The 26,087-nt window shown below is 44.9% G+C and overlaps 1 protein-coding gene across 3 annotated transcripts in view; it reads left to right on the plus strand.

Annotated features, from left to right (window-relative positions):
• Window positions 1–60: 60 nt before the first annotated feature.
• Window positions 61–26,087, plus strand: part of BRD4 (bromodomain containing 4) — an 88,017-nt gene continuing 61,990 nt past the window's right edge. Inside the window, exon 1 of one of the 3 annotated variants that reach the window (XM_045778830.2) lies at window positions 61–262. The gene's annotated coding sequence lies outside the window, so the exon portion shown is untranslated. Of the gene's footprint in view, window positions 263–627; window positions 735–26,087 lie in introns of those variants that run through there. The other 2 variants (XM_087867204.1, XM_045778829.2) reach the window with 2 other exon arrangements.

A 26,087-nucleotide genomic window follows, 5' to 3' on the forward strand; every position in this document is an offset into this window, starting at 1 on the left:
GCGCGCGCAGCGTACGTGGTGACGTCAGTGCGCTGGCGGCGGCGGCGGCGGCGGCGGCAGGGCTGTTTGTTCTGCTCTCCCGCAGCCGAGGAGCCGAAGCGGTGGCTGCGGCGGCGGCGGCTGCCGGCAGTGCCCGCAGGCGAGCGGGGCCTGTGAGCGCGGCGGAGCGGCGGGCGCGGCGGGCGGGCCCCGGCGCCGCGCAGGCAGCCCGAAGAGGAGGGGGCGGCGGCCGGCGGGGGCGGCGTGCGGCCTAGCGTCTCAGGTGAGGACCGGTGCCCTTCGGGGCGGCGGGCGGCGCGGGGCGGCCGGCGGGGACCCGCGGCGCGGCCCGCGTAACCTGCATTGCGTAATGGGGCCGGTGCGCCAGCACCTACGCCATCGGCGCGGCGCGGGGGCGGGGAGGCCGGGGCGACGCGGGCTCGGGCCTCCGGGCCCTCCCGCGTCCGCGCGCGGTGCCGCTTGCGCCGGGCCGGGCCGGCCTGCGCCGTTGGTGTCGGAGTGGCCGGGCGGCTCGCGGCTCCCCGGCCGTTGGCGCCGCCGCCCCCCGGCTTGGGCCGGCCGGCGGGCGGGGGCGCGGGCGGGGGGCGCGGGCGCCGCGGCGGGGCGGGTGGCCGGGGGCGGGCGGGGGGCGGGCCGAGGCGCCCGGCACTTCCTGCCGCCGCCATTTTGTCAAGTGAGGAGGAGGAGGAGGAGGAGGAAGCGGCCCCGCGGAACCCGCGGCGCGCCCGGCCCCGGTAAGTCCGGGCCCGGCGTGGTGGCCGGGGGCTCCGCTGTCCTCGACCGCGTTCTCCGGGGCGCCCTCGGCCCCGCCGCTCACGTGGGCCGGGCTCAGCGCGCTCTCCCTCGGCGCCTGGGTCCTCCTGCCCGGGCTGGGGCAGCGCGCCCCCGCCCCCATTTCCTCGCTTTCCCGGCCGTCCCCGGAGCTCTGCGGAGAATGGGGCTGGTCCCCAGGTGGAGGGAGGAGGCTGCCGCTGCACGCCTGCCCGGAGACATCCCCGTGGGTGGGAGCGGTGCTGTGTGGGGCGAACCTGACCCCCTTTACCCACCCACTCCCAGCCTGGCAACCCTGCGCTGGGCGCTTTGTTTTGCTGGGTCGGTGCTCGCTGGCGTCCTTGCCACGGCCTCGTCTGTTCGCAGTGTTGCGCGGGGTGGTGATTTGGGGTGGGGATGTGGGGGAGTTGTGATTCAGCGAAATAAAATGACACCCCCCCCCCGCTCCAACGGAAGCAGCATAACTTTACCCGACTGAGCTGCCCCCAAGGCCTGGCCTTGGATGAAAATGGGAAATCCCACTTTGGTGTAGTAGACAGTGTAAATACTTATATTCAGGCCCTTGGATGAGTCATGTGCTTTTGCTGAGTGGCTGACCTCCCATTTACTCAAGACCACGCATTGTTTTTTGAAATGTTATTTTTATTTGTTTACTCATTTAATGTTTTCTGCAACCTGGTGGGGTTTATCTTGGTCTTTGGGTTCATTTTTATGTGTATGTTGGATGCAAGAAGTGACCTCTTGGAGTCTGTTTCGTGAGAACTGAAGTGTCTTTGCTTCCCTTTGAGAGGGCTCTATCTGTCCGTGTTTACAGAAACCAAGTTTCAGTGTAGCTCTAAGCCAGTGGCTCTTTGGTGCTGTAATAATGGTTGGGAGATTTTTATGAATGGGGCTGTCAAGTTCCTTAAGTTGTTAGTCCTTAGAATTTGTAGTTTGGAAGTGGTAAAGAAAGCTATACTCAGCAGGATTTATGAATGTGTTTTCAATTCCAAGTAGGTTTTGGATGATAAAATTTGTTTTATGACCTTGCCAGTATTTTAATAAAACATTCCTTTTGGTTTAATTTGGATGGGGATTATCTTTTCTTCAAGGTGTTACATATAACCAAGCTCTTCTCTCCCTGAACTTCATCCTGGGGAAGATAAACCTCTCAGATGGTTTCCATTGACTAAATCTAGAAGGAAAAGCATTATTTGGGGGAAAAATGCATTGCTCCCCTGTTATCCGCCATACCCCTTTCATTAGTAGAAAGCATCGTATCTCAGGGCTTAGGCCGTGGAGTAAATTTCCTAGTAAGATCACTTTAGTTGGTCATAACTGGAAGGAGATGAGCCCACCTGTGTACATCTAGCTAGAATTCAGCCCCAGCCAATTTGCTGAACATAAGCTTTGCCTACAGATGAAAGTTGGAACTTGAAAGTGGCTGCATTTTGAGGATAGGTTGACGGGTCCAGGTTGCCCGTATGACTGGCTTTCCTAGCTTGGATGGTGATGAGGAAAAAAAAATTACCTAAGAATTGTAAGAGAATTACTGGCCACTTTGTAAAATTTTCACTAAATTATTGAATTGTTTAAAGGAATTTAGACTTTGTTTCTAAAAGTTACCCTTTTGAGCCAGTTGTTGTGATCTTTGTACTAAATTGCACTTTTGTTTTTGGAGGTTTGGAGGATGCGATATTTTTCTGTTACACAATTCAGGTTATTGAATGACTTGAGATTTACAGATCTAGAAGGAGATGGGAATCCTTGTTCTTAATTTTAAAGCAAAAAACTATTTGGTACTTCAATGATTTGAAGACTCTGGGCTGTTAAATCTTTTGACGACCCACTGTCACCTGTCACAATTGTAAAGTATTTCGATTTCTGATTTTGAATAAATTTGTAAAGTAGATTGTTTGTCTTTATGTTCCTGGCATATGCATAAAAAGGGAAGAAAAGCTTGTCATTGGAAACTGCTACTAATATTTCATAAATCTTTGTGACTTTTTATGTTTAGCAAGGGCTGCATGTTTGCAAGGTGAGAAATGTGGGGATTCTTTGCAAATGCTGACAGTTCATTTTTAATTCATAAGACATGAGTTTGTAAAAAATAAAATTTTATGGTTTTTTGTTTGTTTTGTTTTACTGGAATGTAAGTTCCATGTAGGCAGGGTTACGTTTGCTTGGTTTTGCCTATTTTAATTCTGTTATATCCACAGCACCTAGAAGAGCACCTTAAATATTCTGTGAGTGAACAAACTGGAGAGATAATTGAGCAAGAATTTGGCATACCAAGTGCAAATAATTCTTCTTAATGTTAGGAGGGGACATAATTGGTTAGTAGTGATTTACAAGCAATGTGACTTTTAACTAGGATTGTAAGGTCCAGGAATTGCAGTGAACTTATTTATAGTCCGGGCAGTGTGGCATGCAGTTGCTTCTGTGCACTGTCTACTGTACATTTCCCACTTAGTTTGAAATGTGGTGAGTGGGTTTGGGCTGTGGTTCAACACTGGCCTGGGAAAAGTATTTTAAGAGGGAGATGAAGTGGGTAATAAACATGTATGGGTAGCATTTCTTAATGTGAATCTCCTGTTGTCAATAAAAACTTGATCTTTTTTATTTTATTTTATTTTTTAACATTGAGCATTTTCTTTTAATATTCGGGTTTCATGTGGATGTGATTGCCCAATTTCAGCGATTAATTCCTTGGTTCTTACTATGTGCAAAGGAAGACAGGATATTTGCATGAGAGTTTTCTTTGGTGGATTTGTTCTGTATTAACGTATTTATCTCTAAACATTTACTGAATTTAAATTCTGTATAACTTGAGCATTACAATGTTACTGTAATAAAATCCCACCACATATCCTTCTTTAAAGAAATAACAGCTTTCTCGAGATACAGTTCACACACCCAATACAGTTTTCCAGTTTAAAGCATACAATTCAGTAGTTTTTAGTATATTCAGAGTTGTGCAGCCATCAGCATAACGAATGTTAAGACATTTACATCCCTCCAAGAAGAAACCCCTGTACATTAGCAGTGGCTCTCTATCCCTGCCCCGCGCCCCCAATGCCTGGCAACCACTATTCTCTAACTCTATAGATTTGTCTCTTCTGGATATTTCAGGAATCATACAATATATAGCCATTCGTGTCTGATCTCTTTCAGTATAATGTTTTCAGGGTTTATACTATAGTATGAATCAGTACTTCATTCTTTTTATAACTGAATGATATTCTATTATGTGAACACATACCACATTTTATTTATCCGTTCTTTAGTTGGTGGACATTTGGATTGTTTCCACTTTGGCCGCTGTGAACATTCATGTACAAATTTTTGTGCAGACATTTTCTAGTGGGTAGATGTTTAGGAGTGGAATTGCTGGGTCAGGGTAACTATGTGACCATGTGCAATGGCTTTAACTGCCTTGATTTTCTAGTGCTTTCACAAGGGGTTAAAGGAAAAGCTTGCTGAGCTGTGGGTGTACCCATTTAAAAAAATGAGGAAATGGAAGTGCAAGGATGTCAGCATGTTGCATGTAGTACAGTCTGCATGGTTTGATCCTAAGTTTTTAAAAATTGTACATTCCTAGAGAACAGTTTGAAATGCTGGTAAGACAAACCCATCTGGAAGATGCACTCCAAACTTCTACTGTTGTATATTACTGTTAAAACCCTTACTTTTCTTTTGCAGTCTAAACAGGCTACAGCTCATTAAACTGCATCCACACATCCCAGCTTAAATCATGGGATATATTCCACTCTAAAGAAATAGATGGAGTCCGGTGTCAAAGTTAGGGCAAACAGCTATCTGTCCCATTCTTGACTGAACCCTGAAGAGGAATAGCACCGATTGGTCCACCATCATTTGAAAATGATATTGTACGTTGTTTATTTTTTTTTTCCTTCCTTAAACAAAAGTAGTTTGTGGTCGTTTGAAATAATTTGAAAAGTAAAAATGTTAACATAATGTTAAGTGTCAAAAACTATCCTTTAACCTCATTTGTATTCTAATTTTTATTTGTGAGTAACAAAATTAGATTATACTCTTAAATTTTCAAAAAATATTACATTGTGAACACTTCCAAGATGCTCTATTTAAATAGTTGTCTAATATTCTACCATATGAATGTACTGTAATTTAATTCTGCTATTTTTGGACTTGATTTTCAAGTTTTCTTCTTTTTTCATGTCTAGGGAGGGAATCACTACATCAAAGGGTGTGCATTTTTTAAACCTTGATACAAATTAGTTTTCCAGAAAAGTTCCATGAATGTCCATCTCTCCACAATTACAGCTTGACAGTGTCTTGTTTATAAAGGTGAGGTTTTTAACATTTTTTCCCCATAAAAAGCAATTGGGGAAGAACAAAATGTCGTCTATGTGATCTGAAGGCTTCTGAGAAGCGCATGTGTCTCGACATCTTGCTCTTTGACCTTTCTACTCTCTCCTGCCAGAGTTGGACTTTGTTTCCTGAAATCAAGTCTCAGAATTCCTGATCCTGTGATAGGAACCCAGTGTTATCTGAGTGCTCTGGGGAAGGGTACTGGGGAGGGCTTGTGCAGCCTCTTGGCATCTGATCCTGTCTCATATTTGCTAGCCTGCTCCAAAGACTGATAACCATCAGTGTGACACAGACCTGAGTTTGAGTCCTGGCCCTGCTGCCACCTGTGTGGCTTTCAGCTTGTCTCTCAATCTCTTGCAAACTTCACTTTTTTTCATCTGAGGGTATAATGAGGTGGTGCCCTCTCAGGGTTAGCTACTTACTTGCTATCATTGCCCAGGATGAAATATAGAAGTGGGAAGAAGTAGCCAGGTATGAGAGTAGTGCCCCTGAAGGTTAGGAAGGTGCACCAGCGGGTACTCCTAGAAATCATGTCACCAGGTGACACCAAGGGCAGCCAGGTGCCTTCTGAGGATTCCTTCCCTCTCTGTTGTGTCGCGTTCCCAAGAAAACAGTGCATGGAGACCAGTGGAGGAGGTGATTTAAAGTGGAGATTAGATTTTTTTTAAGTGAGGATTTGTTTTTATCTGATATTGAGATTAAAAGAAATGCTAATGGGATTAGGGGAAATTCAGTGGTTTGGGGGCATCCACTCTGGGATGTTGACCTCAGAGTTTGGGGAAATGATCCAGCAGGGAAATATAGCCTGGTGTATTTTTGGGCCTAAAGTGTAACTTTCCTATTTATTAAAACTTGATTGTATGAATAAAGGCAATGGCCATGGTGCCAGAAGTCGCTGGTGGACTTAAGTTTTTCCAGAGCACAAGCGCAGCATCTTTCCCTACCTTCTTTGGCCCTGATTTGAATTGTGGTGACATCTGGGTGTGACAGAAGGACTCCGATCTCCTTTAAATCAGCTTCTCCCTGGAAAAGAGGCAGGCAGCTGGATGGGCCAGGAAAGTGAAGTTCCTGATGGGAGGCTGAGGTCCTACTAATGGATTTTGGGCCTTGTTGACCCAGTGGACCAGTTGATGTCAGTCATTACTAGGGACCATCCAGATCCAGTGCCTTATGGGGTGTTTTTTGTGTTCAGCCCAATTGGAGAATTACTTTCAGAGATCAACCAAATCTGAGCATTTAACTGCAAATTAAAAGTGCTTCATTGAATATGCCATTTCTTCTTTTTGATCTATGACATAACAAAGATTTTTTTTAGTTCATCGTAAGTATAGGCTATTCTGTGATCTTTTCCTTGACAAGTATTGGCCTGTTCTACCCAATGTAGGAAGTTTTAGGTCTTTGGCCTGTGGAGAGCAGGCTTGGTTGGAGCTGTGTCACTGGAGAGGAGAACTGTGGAGTCCACTGTCGAGGTTCAGTCCTAGCCCTGCCCCCTTCTGGTCTTGACCTCAGGTGATTTACATAATCTCCCTAGACCTCAGTTTCCTTATTTGTGAAGTGGAATCTGTATACCTGCGCTTTGGCAGGTGGCCAGAAGGTGCAGGGGCAGGAGGGCTCACGTTTGTATTGTATTCGGATTGAGTGGGGTCTGAAGGGAGTGCTTGCTTTGCTCTGCCTGAAGGGCTTTGAGAAAAGCTGTCCAGACTCTACTTGCATGTGGTCACCTTCCTTGTCTTGGTTCCATTTAAGGCTGAAAGTCCCCTTGTTGCTGTCAAGTCAAGAGGCACTGGCACACTGTGGAAGCGGTGCCAGGGGAGAGGTGTTGGGCTTGGTATTACCCAATTTTCAGAAACAGGAATTAGTAATTCCTGTGTCCTTGTAGGTGGCTAATGTCCCCACTTGTCCTACCCCAGGCAATAACACATACACATCTATGAGCAAATTAGCCTTTGAGATTGTTTTGTTCCGTGTTTTAAGAATAAAGAAAAAGAAAGAGTGAGATCAGTTTGGGGATTTTACACTTGAAACATTTTCCATTGTTTTTGAGGAAACCTATATTTGGTGGGAGCAGATCGTTAATGTGAGGGTTGAAACAGGAGAACTGCGTGGGTGTGGAACCTGCCAGCACAGAGAGAGAGAGAGAGAGAGAGTGTGTGTGTGTGTGTGTGTGTGTGTGTGTTGTTACATACGTATGTACGTACACACGGGTGTGCATGTGCATGCATGAGAACTGGCTACAGGGGCACACTTGCATTGGACCACATACCCTCTCAAGTCTCAGTTTCTCATGCAAAATGGGGTAGTAGGTTTGGGCTCCAGAAAACTTTGACCAGAATCTAGATTTTAAGAAAGTCATTCTTGTTTTACATGTTTGTTTGTTTTTCCCCAAACTGATGGTAATGATGTGAACCTTATGGTTGCAATCATTGTTTAAGGGGAAAAAGGAAATGTCAAAGAGTATCACACATTGAAGAGTATTTCATAAAACCTTTACTTGGACTTTATGTATTGCTGTGTACATCATAAAACGTGTATCTTACCGTGGGTCCTGTCAGAACAGTGTGAAATAATATTGTTTTAGATACGACTCACTTTTAACTGTAGGTACCTTGATGGTAGTTTTTCCTCTTAACCTTATTGCAATCTATTTCTTCCCCACTTGTCCGAGGGTGACTTCTGCATATGCTTTCTAGTAGCAGGTGAATTGCATTGCTCTTCAGTTTTTCTTCCTTGTACCCACTGTTTGCTGAGTCTTCTCTGTAGGGCCTGGAGTGGGTGGGGGAGTCGAGAAAGCATGTTATTAGTGAAGGTTGTCAGTAGTTTGCAGCAGGCAAACAAGTATATAAAGAGTGGTGTGTGTGTGTTGTTAAAAAAATACAACCGAGTAAATTTTAAAAGATCTTAGTTGACTTTATTTGATGATTCATGAATCGGGCAACATCTCATCTAGTAAGTAGAAGGGAGCTCCAAAGAGCTGTATAAATAAAAGGTTTTTTACAGGCAGAAGGGGGCAGGATGAGGAAGTTACAAACAGTGAAAAGCAGATGGTTTTAGGCAAGGTCACCTTCCTTTTAGGGGCTGGGGTCTGTTGGGCAGATTACCTCACTAGTACTGACCAGGTAATTCCAGATTGACTGGTTTAAAATTCCACTCCTGGGAGAAGTTGAAACCATAATTATTAAGTCTCAGTTTGGTGACTGTGGGGCTAAGCACAAGTGATTCCATTTGGGGCCTTTTATCTCTTCAAGTGTGTGAGGCAAACTACCTGTCCTTTATTCTCAGAAACTGTCCTTCCAACTTTCTAATTAGGGTATCTCCCTCTCGCTCTCTTTTTGGAAATAGTTTTATTGGTTAGGTCTTTTTGGTATAAATAACTAATGTAAAACTGTAAAAGGGAAATCTGTTGGCTGATGTGACAAGAAATTGAGTGGGTCTCGAACAGGGACATCAGAGCTTGTTACCTATCACCGATACACTGATCTCAAGGTCAAGATTGAGTCCTTCCCTGGTAGTGCTGTTCGATGGCAGAAGACTCTGACTTGGATCATTGCCCATCACTGACCGTGTACAGAATGGGAATGTCAAACCACCTTGCCTCAAACATGGGACCTGTAGCCCATCTCTGCCCTCCACTTGCTTACCCCAAATAGTAGCTCCAGCAGCATCTTGTTCATCATTAGGAGGCATGCTAGGTGAAATACTTTGGCTGAGCAGTCTGTCTTTTCACTAGAAGTAGTGTGCCACTTAACTGGAAGCAAGAAATTTTGGATGGCTGAAAGGGAAGCCAGTTTCCCATACGAAGTCATAAACCAGAATTAAAATCAGCTTGAGTAACTCAAGAAAAGGGTATAGTGAGGATGGTTAAGAATTATGAATTCCAAGTCCTTTGGTAGAGGATTAAATCGTTTATTTTCCCAGGTGCTGGGTACAGAGGGAGCCACTGTGGGGAGCTGTGAGTGGGGTCAAGCCAAGTCTCAGTGTCTCTTTTGGGGAGTGAGAGGACTCAGGTCACCAGTGATGATAGCGTCCAGTTTGGCCAGAAAAATAGCCCTCAGGAAGCACAGGGGTGAGATGGGCTTATAACATCGAGGAAGCACAGGTTAAGACTTGGAAAGGAGACCGGGTAGGTAAATTTCAGTAAATGCTTGTATGAATGAAATTGTAATGGAGAACATTTCAGTGGACTGGGTTCATCTTTCGTCTATGCCTGTGAAAACTACAGTTGTAATTTTGCCATTTGCTAAGCTGTTTCTGTACTTAAGTTCTTGTAAAGTCTGCTGCTTGACATTCCTCTAGTATTACAGAAAGCCTACTCAGATTTCCATAATCAAAAACAAGTTTTAAGCACTGCTAGAGTAATCATTTTCCTACAGTTCTTGCTATTGAATTTATTCAGTCCTTTAAGGGGCTTGGAATAATTGAGGATCCAGTGGCCAAGGATGAGACCTGCCCTGCTTCTCTACTAGAGCTTCAGTTCTTAACTTGAGGGGAGGTCAGAGGTCATGTTGAGAATGTGATGAATGCTATGGGGTCCTTTCTCCAGAAAAAAAAATGCATATGCGTGAACATTGAACAGTTGCAGAGATGGTTCTCATAAACCAGAGTCCATCCAAGGAGCATGTACTAAAATGAATTTCCTAAATTTTACTTAGAGAATGTGTTTATTATTATGTTAATTAAAAGGCTCTTGGTGGTTTTGAAGAGTTTCCTTTTTGCACGTAGCCTGCTTTTGCAGACATTTACAAATTTATGATGTGGAAACAATGTGGAGTGCCCATTTTGGTTTGTCCTTGTAAAATCCTCCAGAGGGTGTTATAGAGCTGTTTAGTGTGAGAGTCACCAGTGGTACAAACCTGCCCAAGACCCCTGTGCACCCCCCTCTTTTCCCGCTTGTTTTCTTTCCTGGGGATGAGGAATGTCAGAATGGGTCTCTCAGTGGCTGCAGAGGTTTTTGTTCACTGAAGTTGCCACTGTTCGTAAAATTGTCTCCAGGATTTGGTGTTGGCCTGGAGCTTTTGCTGCAGAAGGTAACCCAGTGGGCCATTAGCTAGCCTGTCATTTGGTGGTGTTGGATGTGGGTAGATTTAGAATTATGGCTGTGGGTCCTTATTGTGATTTAGTGTACTTCATGCATACACCATGCATACACTAGAACTACATGCTGAGGGAGATAGAACTTGTGGGATAGCAAAGTATCATTCTTCAGCATAATGTTTATGCCTAGGAATATGTGGAACGTGATCCACTCTGCTGTCTCTCCCCACATCCCTGTATCGTGGAAGGAATAGGAAACACGGTAGCATAAACTTGAATAATTCATACTTCTGTAATTGGGGCAGAGTTGTTGGAGGAGGGAAAACAACTCCTGTTACTTCTAAGAATAGTGCATATTAAAAACTCCCTTACTCCTCCTCAATCTCTAAAGTTCGAAGATTAAACTTGTTATATGTTGATGGATATTTCACCCTTTCATTTACTGTTGTTGTTGGCTTTAATTAATCCCATTGCTCTGCTCAGTTGAATTACAGTCTTATTGTACAGGCATGATTTTTGTTGCTTGAGCAGTTTCCCCTTTCTATTCTGTAATTAAGAGAAAAGATAGGATACATGGAAGAGTTTTGTAAAAGGTGGTGCCATCCATGTGTAGGTTGTTTTCATTTATAATCTTTGTTGAAAATTACTTGGTGCTCAAGAGCTTTCAGTTATAAAAAACTGCTAAGTAAGAGAGTCATGTGTATGTGTCTTCATTTGTTTTCCTTTTGACACTAGGAAACAATTGAGCTGACAGATGAGCTGTCTGGAAATAACACCACCTTTGTGTTCATCTATTTCAGAATCATAACACGCATCTTTGTAATCTCGGGAATGCAGTTTTGAGTTACCAGTGTTGGAGCCCTTTTGAGTTGCAGCACATGCAGCCTGTAATTTAGTTGACCTGTCCTCAGGGTCCTCTCTCAGGACATCTCTAGGCTTGTTTGCTTTGGGAACCCTGTGAGCATCCTTCCCTTGTACTTGTGAGGGCTGAATGCTCTCCCTGGCCTGTGGCTCTTTCTGCTTGCCTTCCAGACCCCCACATTCCCTTTGTTCACTTTGAGGCAGTGCTTATCTTTAATCCATGACTGTGAAAAGGTTTGTGAAAAGTGTAGAACTATCTTTTCTGAATGTACAGGTTTTTTTTTCTCTGTTACTGCTTGCCTTTTGTTTAATGGGGAAGTTGAACATGAGTCACTTGGCTGTCTGTCAGCCTTAATGTATGGAGCTGCAGTGTGGGTCTCTTCTTTCTCACTGTTTCCCCAGACGGGAAGCTCGAGCATATGTTTATGAGCACTCTGTTTTAGTGAGTATTTGAGTGGTTACTGTGGCCCAGGTGCTAGATTTCTAAGAAAAGCTCCTATGTTTTCCTTAAGTCTTAAGAAAACAACCTTACTAACTAGATACTAGTATCATCTCCATTTTGTAAAAGAAAGCTGATGCCCAGAGAGCTCAGTCACTTGAGCAGGGATGTAAGGGCATGGAGCTGGTAAGTGGCAGCGCCTGGCTCCAGAGCCCACGTGCGCTCTCTATTCTATTCTATTTATTTGAGAGCGAGAGACAGCACGAGTAGGGTGGGGGCAGAGGGAGAAGCAGAGTCCCTGTTGAGCAGGGAGCCCAATGTGGGGCTCGATCTTGGGACTCCAGGATTCTCCAGGATCATGACCTGAGCCAAAGGCAGACGCTTAACCGACTGAGCCACCCAGGCGCCCCCTTTTCCTTTTTTTTTTTTTTTTTTTCAAGATTTTATTTTTAAGTAATCTCTACACCCAGCGTAGGGCTTGAACTTACAACCTGGAGATCAGAAGTTGCATTTTCCACCGACTGAGCCAGCCAGGTACCTCCCACGTGCTCTTGAGTTCTGTTCTACAAGCTGTGGAAGGAGGAAATCTGCCCCATGTAGATGGTTGTGCACATAATGTGCACAAGGTAGATAGCAGGAGTGCTTTCTCAGAGGTATAGTTCAGCCACTCTCAAGGAAGAGAGACCTTCCAGCTGTGAGCATAGGAAAGGAGCTGACATTTCAGCTGGTCCATCTGAGGACAGCTCAGGCCTGCATGGGGATCTGGACTGTTCTGCAAGCAAGCACCTGTCCCTTGGAGGCACTCACCAGGGTGGGGAATGGTCAGAGGAGGGGCATTACTCTGGCTGTGCAGATCTCCTTTTTATCTGGGCATCTGGTCACTAAATGCAGTGGCACTCTCCTGAGGAGTCTCACGAAGAAATTCACATGAGTGCAATTAAACTTCACCTGTCTTGATTCGGTTTCACCTCCATTTTTTCCTTGTTAGTCCAGTGAAAGTCTAAATACAGGAGAGGGAGTTTGGGCAGTCAGTAAGCTGGCGTCAACTTCATCGTCTTTAGTCCATGTGCCCCAGGCTTGTTAAAGCAGGGGTGTGAACTGGATGATCTCTTAGGATTATGATGAGTCTGTCTGTCTCAAAGTGCTGCTTATTGTAGGATGCAATTGAGTTCCAGCTTATGGGTGCTTATTTCCCACTTAGGGACTCTTGTTTAAAGGGAATTTCCTGCCTGAAGCAAACAGGCCAAATTCTGCCAGGGTGTGTGTAGGACTTACTAGGTAATCAAGCACTGTGCTATATTCTGTGTGTGCAGTGAAGATTCAGTGGCGAATAAAGATATTTTCCATGTCTGTGCCATGTACAATTAAAGCATGACTGAGGGCATAGTGAGGCAAGTGTTTCAGGGGTCTTAATATGTCCAGTGGTGGGCAGTGGCTCAGTGCTAGAAAGGTGGCAATTTATTTAATGAGACTGCCCTGAAGAAACAGATCATTTTACTTTGAAAACCTTTCTTTGACCTTGTAAGATGACAAATGATTTCATTGAGTAAGAGTTTGGTTCTGAGTAGCTGTGAGAAAAATCCAGTCAAGAGAAGATGGTAGAAGTCGTTAAACAGGCTTCGTGCAAAACAAAAAATTAGACCAGTAAGCTAGTTGGAATATGATCAAAATGTAATAGATTTATTGCAGAGAATTCTGTTGCTCTAAAACCTCACTGCATATGGGCTAAAACTCCCATCCTGTGGTACTCTGGGCCCTAGCTTCTATGACAGACTGCCGTCCCAGGTCTTTGATTCTTTGCTTTTTCTAGATGACCCCCCCCCCCCCCAGCTTTCAGGGTCCAGTTTGGATCTTATTTTACAGTAACCTACCCAATTTTTTTAAGTAAGCTTCACACCCAATGTGGGTCTTGAACTCACAACCCTAAGATCAAAAGTCACAAGCTCTTCCGACCTACCCAGTTTTTAAAGCAGTGCTGTCCTGTGGAACTTCTTGCAGTAATGGAAAATCTTGAGTTTCGAGTTATCCATCCAGCACAGTAGCCACTACGACCATGTGGCAAGTGTGCCTGATTTGACAGGTTTTAGAGAAGATAGGCTTATTTTAGTCCCGTGGTGCTTGTGGTTGAAACTGTCTTGTAGGCAGGTGGATGTGCAGTTCTGGAATGCAGGGGCAGGCCTAGGCCAGAAGTGGGGACTTTGGGCATTGCTGGGAGGATGGGTGAGGTCTTCTGGGGCTGTGTGGAGAGAGAAGAGGAGGGGCCTGGGGCCACATTTAGAGTAAGAGGACAGTCAGGAACTGAATCCTGATTTGTGGAGAAGGGCAAGTACCTTGCTCCCATTTCCACAGGAGGTTGGAAATGCGGTCCCAGCAAGGTCCCAGGCTAGAAAAAGCCAAGCCTGCATAGCCTAAGAACTCAGGTGGAGAATTAACCTTCATCAGCTCAGAGAAAGGGTTTTCTTTTGAAAACTATCCATTGTGAAGTGAACTCCAGTTACCTAGGTAAGTATGGTATTCTCCAGTCTCTTCCCTTCTGTTTTTATGGCCTAGAAAATTCCCTGCTCCTCCTTGGAATTTGCTTTATCTGACATCTTTCATTTCATTCATTCCATATATTTCCCTCCTCCCCCATTTTGTGAGCAGAGCTTTGGGGGAGGGCTGGTGCATTTGGCCCATTATCTTTGGGTGTGGAGAATGTGAACAAAGTCTGAAGCATGGTTATAGAAAATGCCGGTGGCGGGTCTGCCTGGATTGAGTCAACTGAACCAGGTGGATGAGGCCTGCCCACAGAGCTTGTGCTACTGGGCTGCAGACCAGACCTCAAGGCCCACTGTGATTGCATTATGAAATGTGCAAAGTTAATACCAAATCATAACATTCACTTTTATTAATAGGATTAATAGAGTTTATTGAACACTTGCTTTCTGTTGCATCCCATTTGACACTTAACGCCAGCCTGTGAGGGACAGTCTTATCTCCATTTCTGAGTTGAGGAATCTGTGGTGAAACCATCTGCCTTTTCTTTCCCTTGGTCAAAAATATACAAAAGTTTATCATCTTAATGTTTTTAAGTATGTGCACGTTGTTGTGCAATAGATCTCTAAAACTTTTTCATCTTGCAGAACTGAAACTATATCCATTTAACAACTCTCTCTTTCCCCTTCCCTCCAGCCCCTTGGCAACCACATACTACTTTCTGTTTCTAAGAGTTTGACTATTTTAGATACCTCACATAAGTGGAATCATGCAGTATTTGTCTTTTTGTCACAAGCCTATTTCACTTAGCAAATGTCTTCCACATTGTCACATATGAGAGGATTTCCTTTTTTAAAGGCAGAAAATATCCTATTGTACATTTTTTTTTTTAAGATTTTATTTATTTGACAGAGAGAGAGACAGCCAGTGAGAGAGGGAACACAAGCAGGGGGAGTGGGAGAGGAAGAAGCAGGCTCCCAGCGGAGGAGCCCGATGCAGGAGCCCGATGCGGGGGCTGGATCCCAGATCCCAGAATGCCAGGATCACGCCCTGACTGAGCCACCCAGGCGCCCCTCTATTGTACGTTCTTACCACATTTTCTTAATCCAGTCATATGTTGATGGACATTGGGATTGCTTCCCCTTCTTGGCTGTTATGAATAGTGCTGCAATGAAATGAACCTGGGTTTGCAAATAGGCACTTGTCTACTTTTGAACAAAGGTTCCTTTCCTTCCCTTTCCCTTTCCCTCCCCCTCCCTCCCCCTCCTCTCCCCCCTCCCCCTCTCCCTTTTCTTTTCTTTCTTTTTCTTTTTCTTTTCTTTTCTTTCCTTTTCTTTCCCCTTCCTTCCTTCCTTCCTTCCTTCCTTCCTTCCTTCCTTCCTTCCTTCCTTCCTAAGATTTTATTTATTTGTCAGAGAGAGAAAGAGCCCATGCACAAGCAGGGGGAGCAGCAGGCAGAGGGAGAAGCAGGCTCCACACTGGGCAAGGAGCCCGACACAGGACTCAATCCCGTGGGATCATGACCTCAGCCAAAGGCAGGCACTTAACCCCCTGAGCCAGTCAGGTGTCCCTGAACACAGGTTTCAGTTTAGAACTTGAATACAGAAGCCTGCTACAAAATTCCCATGTCCTGTTTGCATGCTGAAACCTGATTGGAGGGTTTTTATTAGGCAGCTGTGAAAAGTGGACACAAGGGTGACTGTAAATGCAGTGGACTCCACCCCTTCCTAGGGTCTTATCCTGTCAGTTACCCCACAGCCTTGGCTTTTCAACCCAACCCACTAACGACATTTTCCATGGCAAGTACCTTGACTTAGGTTTTCATTTCAGCCAGTCTAATCCTGAAACAGCTCACAGAATCATTGTAACTTAACATTTCTCTATGCATTGCCCCAGAATATGACCAGAACAGCTTAATTTACAAAATCCTTTAAGTGGGATGGCTCTTACCAACTCATGATCAGATAGATGTAGCAGAGGTGAGAGGTGCTTCCAGCATCAGTCTTGGCAGGCTCTGCCTTTTCCTGCATTCAGTGTCCTGAGACTTATGCCTGGACAGCTTAGATTGCTTCATCCTTCCTCCCACCTAGTGCAAGAAGCACCAAATGCCACCTGTGCTTGGAAGGCGAGCATAGAGCCTCAGGATAAATAAACTAGACAGCTTGCTCCCCCAAAAGGAAGCAGCTTAGATTTTGATTTTTCCTTTTTCAGAAAATCTGGTCACATTCTTATAAATGGGACCGTCCATTCATCAGTTCATGGACATGTGAATTTCTGCTTTTTGGTTCTTAAGAAAAACGCTACTATTAAGTTTCACATGCAAGTTTTTGTGTATACATGTTTTCCTTTCCTTTGAGGATATAGCTAGGGGTGAAACTTCCTCCTTATATGGTAACTATGTTTAATCTTTCCAGGAACTGTGGACTGCTTTCCAGAGTTGCTGCCCTATTTTTACATTCCTGTCAGCAATATATGAAGGTTCCAGTTTCCCTACATCATTGTCAGCACTTGTTATCTTTCTGATTGTAACAAATTCCTTTTCAACCTAGCAGAATTGAAGTAGTTTCAGCTTTTACTTCTTACTCTCTCCCTTTTGATCTTCTAGATAAGCAGCAATTGCAGGATAAGATGGTGTTTTCTCCGTGTTCTTGCAGGATACTTCTGCCTAGATGAGTCTTGTCATATGACATGCCAGTTGCAAGACACTGTATGCAGATCTGAATGCATGATATTGTCAAGAGGTTGAATTTTAAGTTGTATCGTGGGACTTATTTCTGTGAACTTTATTTCTAGTGATGCCTTAATCGATCTTTTAGGTAATACAGTGTTGATGTCTTCAGGTGAGGGTTCCAGGGCACATTCTCCATTCTAGTTTTACTCACAGTTGTGCATGTGTACCTGAGGCTAAAGATTTATCTCAGAACCCATCTTACTCTCTGTGCTTGTTGGTGAAACAGCTTCTGGTCCAGGGCAGAGGATGAGGGCTTGATTCATCAAGGATCTTAAGCAGACTTTGCCTCCCAGGTTTTGAAACCAGCTGTAACCTTGAAGTCACTCTTTACTGTTAAACAGCAGTTGGCATTCTCTTGTCCTGGTACCAGAATGGGCTAGTCACTCAGCATTTTGTTTCATGCTTAGCAGATGTTCTCTTTACCTCTGCTGTGTTTTACTTTGGCCAGTAGAGCATGCTGAAAATGGAATGGACCACGTAAGGAGGTAAACAGATGAGCTGTGACTAGTGGTATTAAAGCTGGAAATGGACACTCACTGGCATTTGGAGAAATGGATAGTGATCTGGGACAGGCTGCTTAACCTCTGAGCCTTTGTTTCCCTGTCAGTAAAATGAGATATCAAAAACCCCACCTCCCTCAAGTTTGTGAAGATCTGTCTGGGATCAAGTAGCTCTAGTGTTATTAACACACTGCCCCTGTCAGGCATAGCAGAGGGAACATGCTCTGATATCACAGAAGATGCAGTGGATTCAGTCATATGTGATTAAAGGTGCAGTGGTTTGCACTTTAAATCTGAGTGATTCTAATTTCTGTCTTCCAGCTTGAGGAGACCTCGCGTGACCAGTTCAGTTGCCTCTGCTTTGTGTATGCTTCTTTCCCTACCTCATTTCCTTGTCCATCCTGAATTTTGAAGTCGTCATCCTTTTTAATTTTGGTCTCAGTTGCATATACCTCTAAAGAGTACATTGCTTAGTATTACTGTTTTTCAGCTTTATTACCCAGGCCAACACATTATTTACAGACATCTGCCACTTCCTCATTTAAGTTCATGCATGTTGTGGTAGCTATACCTCATTCATTTTCACCAGTGTGTGAACGTATCACGATTGGTTCTCATATTGGTGGACATTTGGGTGCTCAGATTGATTGATTTTGAGATTTTGTTTTTAAGCAATTTCAATCCCCAACATGGGGTTCAAACTCACAACCCCACAATCAAGAGTCACATGCTCTACCAACTGAGCCAGGCAGGTGCCCCCTTTAGATTTATTTTTATTGAAGGAGGAAGGGAGGGTGGAATTGGTGTCATTAGAAAGCATTGTTGTTAGGAGCATTCTTCTGCATACAGACATGCCCCTGAGACCTGTGTACAAGTGTTTAAGTCAGTAAGTGCCAGGAGTGGGATTACTGGATCATCGGGGATGCCTTAATACCAAATGATTTTCGGAAACAGTCCCATCAGTTTACCTGCCTGCATCCTAAAATGTTGGACCACATTGTCACAAACATTGGCATTAATGGACTTTCTTATAGTTTACCAATCTTTTTTTTTTTTTTAAGATTTTATTTATTCATTTGAGAGCTCAAAAGCAAGAGCCAGAGAGCACAAGCAGAGGTGGTGAGAGAGCACGAGCGGGGTGAAGGGCAGAGGGGGCCTGATGCAGGGCTCGGTCCCAGGACTCCAGGACCATGACCTGAACCAAAGGCAGGCATCCAACCAACTGAGCCACCCACGAGCCCCAGTATTTTACCAGTCTTGATGGATACAAAATGTCATTGTGGTTTCAGTTATCAGGGAAATGAAGACTAATGAGGCTGAGCATCTTCTCTCTTTTTAATTTAATTTTATTTAAAATCAATCAGTTAACCTGTAGTGTATTACTAGTTTCAGAGGTAGAGTTCAGTGATTCATCAGTTGCATATAACAGCCAGTGCTCATTACATCAACGTGCCCTCCTTAATGCCCGTCACCTAGTTACCCCATCCCCCCACCCACCTCCCCTCCAGCAACTCTGTTCGTTTCCTATAGTTAAGTGTCTCTTAGGTTTGTCTCCCTCTCTGATTTCATGTTATTTTTTCCCTCCCGTCCCCTATGATCCTGTTTTGTTTCTTATATTCCACATATGAGTGAAATCATGATAATTCTTTTTCTGATTGACTTACTCTGATTAGCATAATACCCTCTAGTTCCATCCACATCGTTGCAAATGGCGAGATTTCATTCTTTTTGATGGTTAAGTAGTATTCCTCTGTGTGTGTGTGTGTGTGTGTGTGTGTGTGTGTATACCACAAATGTATCTATTCATCTCTCCAATGACATCTGGGCTCTTTCCATAGTTTGGCTATTGTGGACATTTCTGCTATAAACATTGAGGGGCAGGTGGCCCTTAGGATCACTATGTTTGTATTTTTCGGGTAAATAGCTAGTAATGTAATTTCTGGGTCCTGGGGTAGCTCTATTTTTAACTTTTCGAGGAACCTCCATACTGTTTCCCAGAGTGGCTGCACCAGCTTGCATTCCCACCAGCAGTGTAAGAGGGTTCCCTTTTCTCTGCATCCTCGCCAACATTTGTTGTTTCCCGACTTGTTAATTTTATTTTATTTATTATTATTTTTTAAAAATTTTATTTATTCATTTGAGAGAGAGAGAGAGACAGAGAGAGCACAAGCAAGGGGAGAAGCAGAGGGAGAAACACACTCCCCGCTGAGCTGGGAGCCGGACATGGGGCTTGATCTCAGGACCTGGAGATCATGACCTGAGCCGAAGGCAGATGCCCAACCATCTGAGCCACCCAGGCGCCCCCCGACTTGTTAATTTTAAAACTGAGCATTTTCTTTTTTTTTTTTTAATAAAGATTTTTTATTTATTTATTTGACAGAGATAGAGACAGCCAGCGAGAGAGGGAACACAAGCAGGGGGAGTGGGAGAGGAAGAAGCAGGCTCATAGAGGAGGAGCCTGACGTGGGGCTCGAACCCGGAACGCCGGGATCACGCCCTGAGCCGAAGGCAGACGCTTTAACCGCTGTGCCACCCAGGCGCCCCATAAAACTGAGCATTTTCTTGTGTGTATTTAATGTTGTTGTTGAAATGCTTGTTTCTGATTTTCATTTTTTTAGCTTGTTTGTTTATTTTTTTTTTAGTGAGTATGTGCAGGTACTAGCCGGGTGGGTGAGGGAGGGGCAGAGGGAGGGAGAGAATCCTAAGCAGGCTCCATGCCCAGTGCAGAGCCAGACGTGGGGCTTGATCTCACAACCGTGGGATCCTGACCTGAGCCGAAATCAAGAATCCCGTGCTTAACCGACTGAGCCACCTACGTGCCCCTAGCTTGTTTATCTTTTTTAATTGATATGCAGAAGTTGTTTATAGAATATGAGTGCCAGATCTCTGTGGATAATAGATTTTTTGCAAATATTTTTCCCTAGTTTAGTGCTGCCCCCCTCCCCCATAGTCTTTTGACAAACAGGAGATGTTAGTATTAACATGGGTGAATTTATGAATCTTTGTTTTACAGTTAGTGAGAAGAACACTACCTGGAAAGTACTCTGTATTGTTTTCTAAAAGTTGTAAGGTTTTGCCTTTCCAGTGTATGCCCTTAATTCATCAGGAAATGATTTTTGGGTATAGGGTGAGAAGTTGTGCAGGCTTCGTGACCTCAGAGGAATGAATGACATTTCTAGCATCAGCAGCCTCATCCATGAAACTGAGATCTTAGTCCCTACCTGTGTAAGTTTCTCATGGGGTGTGGGATACAGCATCCTAGCACACTGGGCCTGAGAGCCTCAGTAAGCTCAGTAATTGCTCACTGGTCTGAGTCCAACTGCATTCCCTAAGCATGTGGACATTCAGGGAAAGTTGGCGCTTAAATGGGAAAGTTGTTTCTTATACATCGCCTGCCAACCACTACAGGCATCGTGGCCAGACTGGGTTTGGCTGCTCAGCAAATCCTCTGGCAGGGCACTTGGCTAGCTTGGAGAATGTTCAGCTGTATGCAAAGCTTGCCTGATTCAGGCAGGTGCTCAGTCAGTACCAGAGCTAATTGCTGTGATATCTGATGCATTCTAGAAGTGGCTGCTTCCTAGGTCCCTAGTGTAGTCCCAAGCCTGAGTCCAAGATACTCTCCTAACCAGGAACTTTGGGCCTTGAGTGGAGCTTGTTTAGTGACTGACATTGAGTACCTGTGCAGACACGGACATATCTTTGTGTGCTCTGGGAGGTCAGATGTCAAAATGAGGGCTTTGGGAGACCGAAGGGCATTGATTCCAACCCCTGCTCATGGAATTTGTTGCGGTGGAGAGTGCCCTCTCTGTGAGCCTTTTCCAGTTAGGCTCTCCCAGTGTTCTTGCTGGCATTTTGACCAGGGGCTTTGTCATATACCGTTTACGGAGGGGAACACTGAGCTGGGCATGTGATAATAAGCCATCAAATGTTTTTTGATCCCTCTCAACCCTGTAATGTCCACATTGGAAAACTGGAAATATCTCAGCGTAAAACAGCTGGCTGTGGTTTGTGAGCTTTGGCCTTTCTTCTAATGATGGGTAGCAGTGGCCGTCACTTCACTGTTAAAGGTGATGGGTCTGTATATACATCCCATCAACACTAGAACACAGAATATGAGGAGAATATTGATTGTGGGTAACCCTGGGTGCTTCTGCACTTGAAAATAGGTGTTATTACTTTTTAAAAAATATTTTATTTACTTATTTGAGAGAGAGAGCATGAGCAAGGGGGAAGGGTAGAGGGGGAAGCCGACTCCCCGCTGAGCAGGGAGCCCGATGTGGGACTTGATCTCAGGACCCTGAGATCATGACCTGAGCCGAAGGCAGATGCTTAACTGACTGAGCCACCCAGGTGCCCGAAAATAGGTGTTATGATGTGGGGTGACCTTTTCCCTACTTGTGGCTTTGTTGCATTTTATTGTAAGGACAGTGAAATGTTTTAATCAGAAGACCTCATTTCACAGGTAAAATTGTCCTGCTGCTTGTTCCCTCTGAACCTGAAGGTGTTCTCCTGTTGGCCAGGAGGGAATTGCTTGCTTCTCTGACACTTCATTGTCTAGGAGCCACCTCACCTGCCCCTGCCCCCCTTTACTAGTTTTGAGATTCAATCAAAACTTTAAAATTGAGTCAAGGTCCTCTAGGAAGCATTTAGTTTGAAAAATTATTCTACCCAGTAGCTTTGTGTATCTCGGTAAGTTAGTTGTCTCAAAAGATTAACGAACTGTACTTGGATCACAGTCATGGATCAAAGATAAGCGCTGCCTCAAGGTGAACAAAGGAAATGTGGGGGTCTGGAAGGCAAGCAGAAAGAGCCACAGGCCAGGGAGAGCATTCAGCCCTCACAAGTACGAGGGAAGGATGCTCACAGGGTTCCCAAAGCAAACAGGCCTAGAGATGTCCTGAGAGAGGACCCTGAGGACAGGTCAACTAAATTACAGGCTGCATGTGCTGCAACTCAAAAGCTGAGTATCCGTTTTCCCCCTGCTCTGAGTTAGGAGTAGTCCTCTTCCTCGGTTGATGTGAGTGCAGGAAATGCTGTGGTCGTACAGCCCACAAGGATTTTTGTTACTGTTTTATGATTGTTAGTCTTGCTGGTTTTCTGTCTTAAGTATAAACCACAAATCACAGAACCCGTTCTTTACCTTCAACTAGAGCTTTCCTTTCAGAAAAGTACTTTTTAACACTTAATTGTTTAGCTTTCCAGTCGCTCTGATTTATAGGAGTCTCATTCTACACAGGTGGATTTCTAGTCCACAAAATAGAATATTTGGGTTCCATCCCCCTTGCTTTTAATAACTGTTATTAAACAACACTGAGCACTTCACATATGGCAGCACCCTTTGTAAACCTGCTAATCCACGGGACAGCCCTGAGGGTCGGCCCTGTGAAGCATGGGTTCACAGATGAGGAGTCATGAGCCTGACAGTGACTGGTGTCTCCTAGCTCAGCTTTGGAGCTTGGTGTTCAGACCAGGCTATTCCTGTTTTTGTTCAGCACTTGCAGGTCTGTGTGTGCCCTCCTTGCATGGCAGCAGGTCTAAGTGGGCAGGGCCCAGTCGTGGTTTATTTGTTTATTCATTTTCTTAACTTTGCTGTAAAAGTCACTCTGACAGATTGACTACCAGAGTCAGAAACAGTATTTCTAGCATCCCCCCCAAATTCTCCTTGTGCCTTTTTGTAGTCAGCTCCTCCTCCCACTCCCAGCTCTACACATGGGTTTTTAAAACAAGCTCCCCCCAAAATTAACTTTGCAGCCAGAGATGAGAGCTGCCACCTTACAAGCTCTTTGCGGAGCAGCAGTCAAGTCATTTTTTGCTTATGATCCTTGGTGTGGGTGAGGTATAGAAATGGGTGGTCACAGATAGCACCAGAATGTTGGGTCCTGCTCCGGAGTGGTGGCTGCCTTGTGGCAGCCTGTTGCTGCAGGAAGGAGGAAGCATTGATGGCATGCCACGGAGTGCACTCATATTGGGCCACCAAAGGAGCCCTGGAAACGTGTCCCTGTTCCATTTGCCTCTCTATATCTGTCCATATTGGGAATTCTGCCTGAGGTTAGGGCATCTTTTACAGGGACTCCCCAAATTGCTTTTTTAGCTGGGATTGGCCAAACCTGGATGCCCCACATGTCCCATCACCCACTTCTACCAAGGGGCCCTGAGTTGATTACTCTGCTGACTGAGCACGGATATCACTGCAAAAGAATTGTGTGACTTAGTGAAAGTTGCAGAACTCTCTAGGGGAAGATTCTTCTCAAAATGTGGGGGGACACTCTGCTCATTCATGCGTAATTACTTTCTATTTTTTTAAAAATATTTTTTTTATTTATTTGACAGGGAACACAAGCAGGGGGAGTGGGAGAGCGAGAAGCAGGCTTCCTGCTGAGCAGGGAGCCCAGTGTGGGGCTCTATCCCAGAAGCTGAAGGCAGACGCTTAACAACTGAACCACCCAGGCGCCCACATGATCACCTTCTAATAAGATGCTGGGATCTTCTGGGGCGCCTGGGTGGCTCAGTCATTAAGCGTCTGCCTTCGGCTCAGGGCGTGATCCCAGAGTCCTGGGATCGAGCCCCACATCAGGCTCCTCCGCTGGGAGCCTGCTTCTTCCTCTGCCACTCCCCCTGCTTGTGTTCCCTCTCTCGCTGGCTGTCTCTCTGTCAAATAAATAAATAAAATCTTAAAAAAAAAAAAAAAGATGCTGGGATCTTCTGCTATAAGACAGGCATGTGGATCACAAGTGAGCAGTGTCAGGTTAGAGCCTCGGGTATTCATGCAGGTAGCTGTGGTAGCTGAGCACATTTGCTCCCCAGGTGTCTGTGTCTGCAAGTGTTTGTTGTGCCCTGTGACAGGGAACAGCTCTGTGCCAGCAGAAGTCATCTGTGCAGGGCATGACCCATAAAGGTGACATAGTGATGTGCCAGCAGTTAACCCAAATGCTGGAATCCTAGGACATTAGCCTGGACTGCTTAGGGATCTCTTAGCAGCATGGGGCCTATTTTCTTTGCTGAGACCTTGGGTGGAGTTGGATTGTGTCTTTAGGGATAGCTTTTTGGCGTCCTTTCTGTTAAGCTGATTTTCTGGTTATAGGAAGTAGATTGTTATAATTTTGGTTTAGTTCACAACTCTTAGGGAAGCTGTATAGAAGTGCACTTTCGTACCTTTTTGGGGGGGGTGAGGGGTGGGAAGTAGGGAGAGGAGTGATGTGACCACAGGCTTTTACGTTAAGAACGCCAGGAAAGGGGCGCCTGGGTGGGTCAGTCGTCAAGCGCCTGCCTTCGGCTCAGGTCATGATCCCAGGGTCCTGGGATTGAGCCCCACGTCGGGCTCCCTGCTCAGCGGGAAGCCTGCTTCTCCCTCTCCCACTCCCCCTACTTGTATTCCCTCTCTCGCTGTGTCTCTCTTTGTCAAATAAATAAAATCTTAAAAAAAAAAAAAAAAAAAGAATGCCAGGAAAGCATTTTGCAGCTTTTATTTTTATTTTTTGGACATCCTTTTCAATTAACCACAATCTTGTTACCAACTTAGCCAAGATTCAGGCAGAAATGAACCAAGTACTTTGGCAGTGCTTACAGTAAATATTTCTGTTTGTGGATTCTACCTCTGTCCCATGTTTGTGTGTTTTGCAGAGGCCATCAGTAAACCAGTGCTTAATAATGAAGTTCAAATTAACTGGGTTGTGAGTATGTTGGCTGCCGAATAACCAGGTATGTGGCGGCCTGTCATGTTGTTGCTGATAGTGATTCTCCCAGCTAGCAACACTGGTTGTAACAGAACTTCCTGTTGTGCTTCACCTTCATCTTAAGGATGAGATTGCAGAAAGGCCTGATTAGGATTGGGGATGGAGACATTGCAGACAGCACCCCTTTCTCCCTGCTGCTGGTCCTTTGGGAGTCCAGGGTGTTTGGTTTAAGCCGGGCCCTTCTATTCTGCTCTTAGCATTCCATCTTCTTATCCAATTCAAACGGCTGCTTTCTGCCTCTTACATCATCCACCTATCAGGAAATGAGGACGCTCCTAGTGGGAGCCCACATCTGTATTCCCTTTGTCAGCACGTGGGGCATTTCCCACTAGACCTGAGCCACGTGCAAAGGCAGAGATCAAAAAGCAGATGAAAAGTCAACATGCTCTGAAAGAGACCTGCTGACTATGCAAATAGAAAATTTCTTATACTTGTCCAGCAGACAAAACAAAGGAAGGTGTGGGAGTGTGTCAGGTTTTGATGAGTAAAAAACTTAAGCAAGGGAAGCCCCCACAAGGCTCTTTACAAATTTTGTGAAGGCATACTTGAGGGGCTCTGAATGCTTCTCTATGTTGTTCGTGCATGAAGATGAGGGAGTAATATATTCCATCTGATACGTGCTTAGCAACAGAAAAGGGTAATGCTCTCAGTACATTTAGAACTGCCTCACGAACAGTTTGAGAAGGCCTCATAGCCTCTGTGCCCTGGTCACAGGAGGGTGACAGGTTTCCTTGGCCTTTTTGACCTGTGAAAGTGCCATACTGGTTGCCATGCTGTGTCCTTTGTCAAGATTGTGAGAATGTAACCAAAGCCTGTTACTGTTTTAAATCTTGACATTAGGGGCACCTGGGTGGGTCAGTCGTTAGGCATCTGCCTTTGGCTCAGGTCATGGTTCTGGGATCGAGCCCCACATCGGGCTCCGTGCTCAGTGGGAAGCCTCCTTCTCCCTTTCCCACTCCCCCTGCTTGTGTTCCCTCTCTTGCTGTTTCTCTGTTAGATAAATAAATAAAATCTTAAAAAAAAAATCTTGATATTACCTATTTGTGTGTGGAAAGGGAAGGAGCTGATTTTTTTTTTTTAAATCATTTGCTAGAAGCTGTGCCAACTGCTTTTTTCTTTTTTTTAGTCCTTACAGAAACGCAAGGTAGATATTTAAAAATCCTACAAGAAGAAAGGCCTCGGACTGCAGTTCCTGCCCAGGGTTGTATGGATAG

This window comes from Ursus americanus, chromosome 14 (genome assembly GCF_024610735.1).
Source record: "Ursus americanus isolate L20-20 chromosome 14, mUrsAme1.1.p, whole genome shotgun sequence".
NCBI classification, from domain to species: domain Eukaryota; kingdom Metazoa; phylum Chordata; class Mammalia; order Carnivora; family Ursidae; genus Ursus; species Ursus americanus.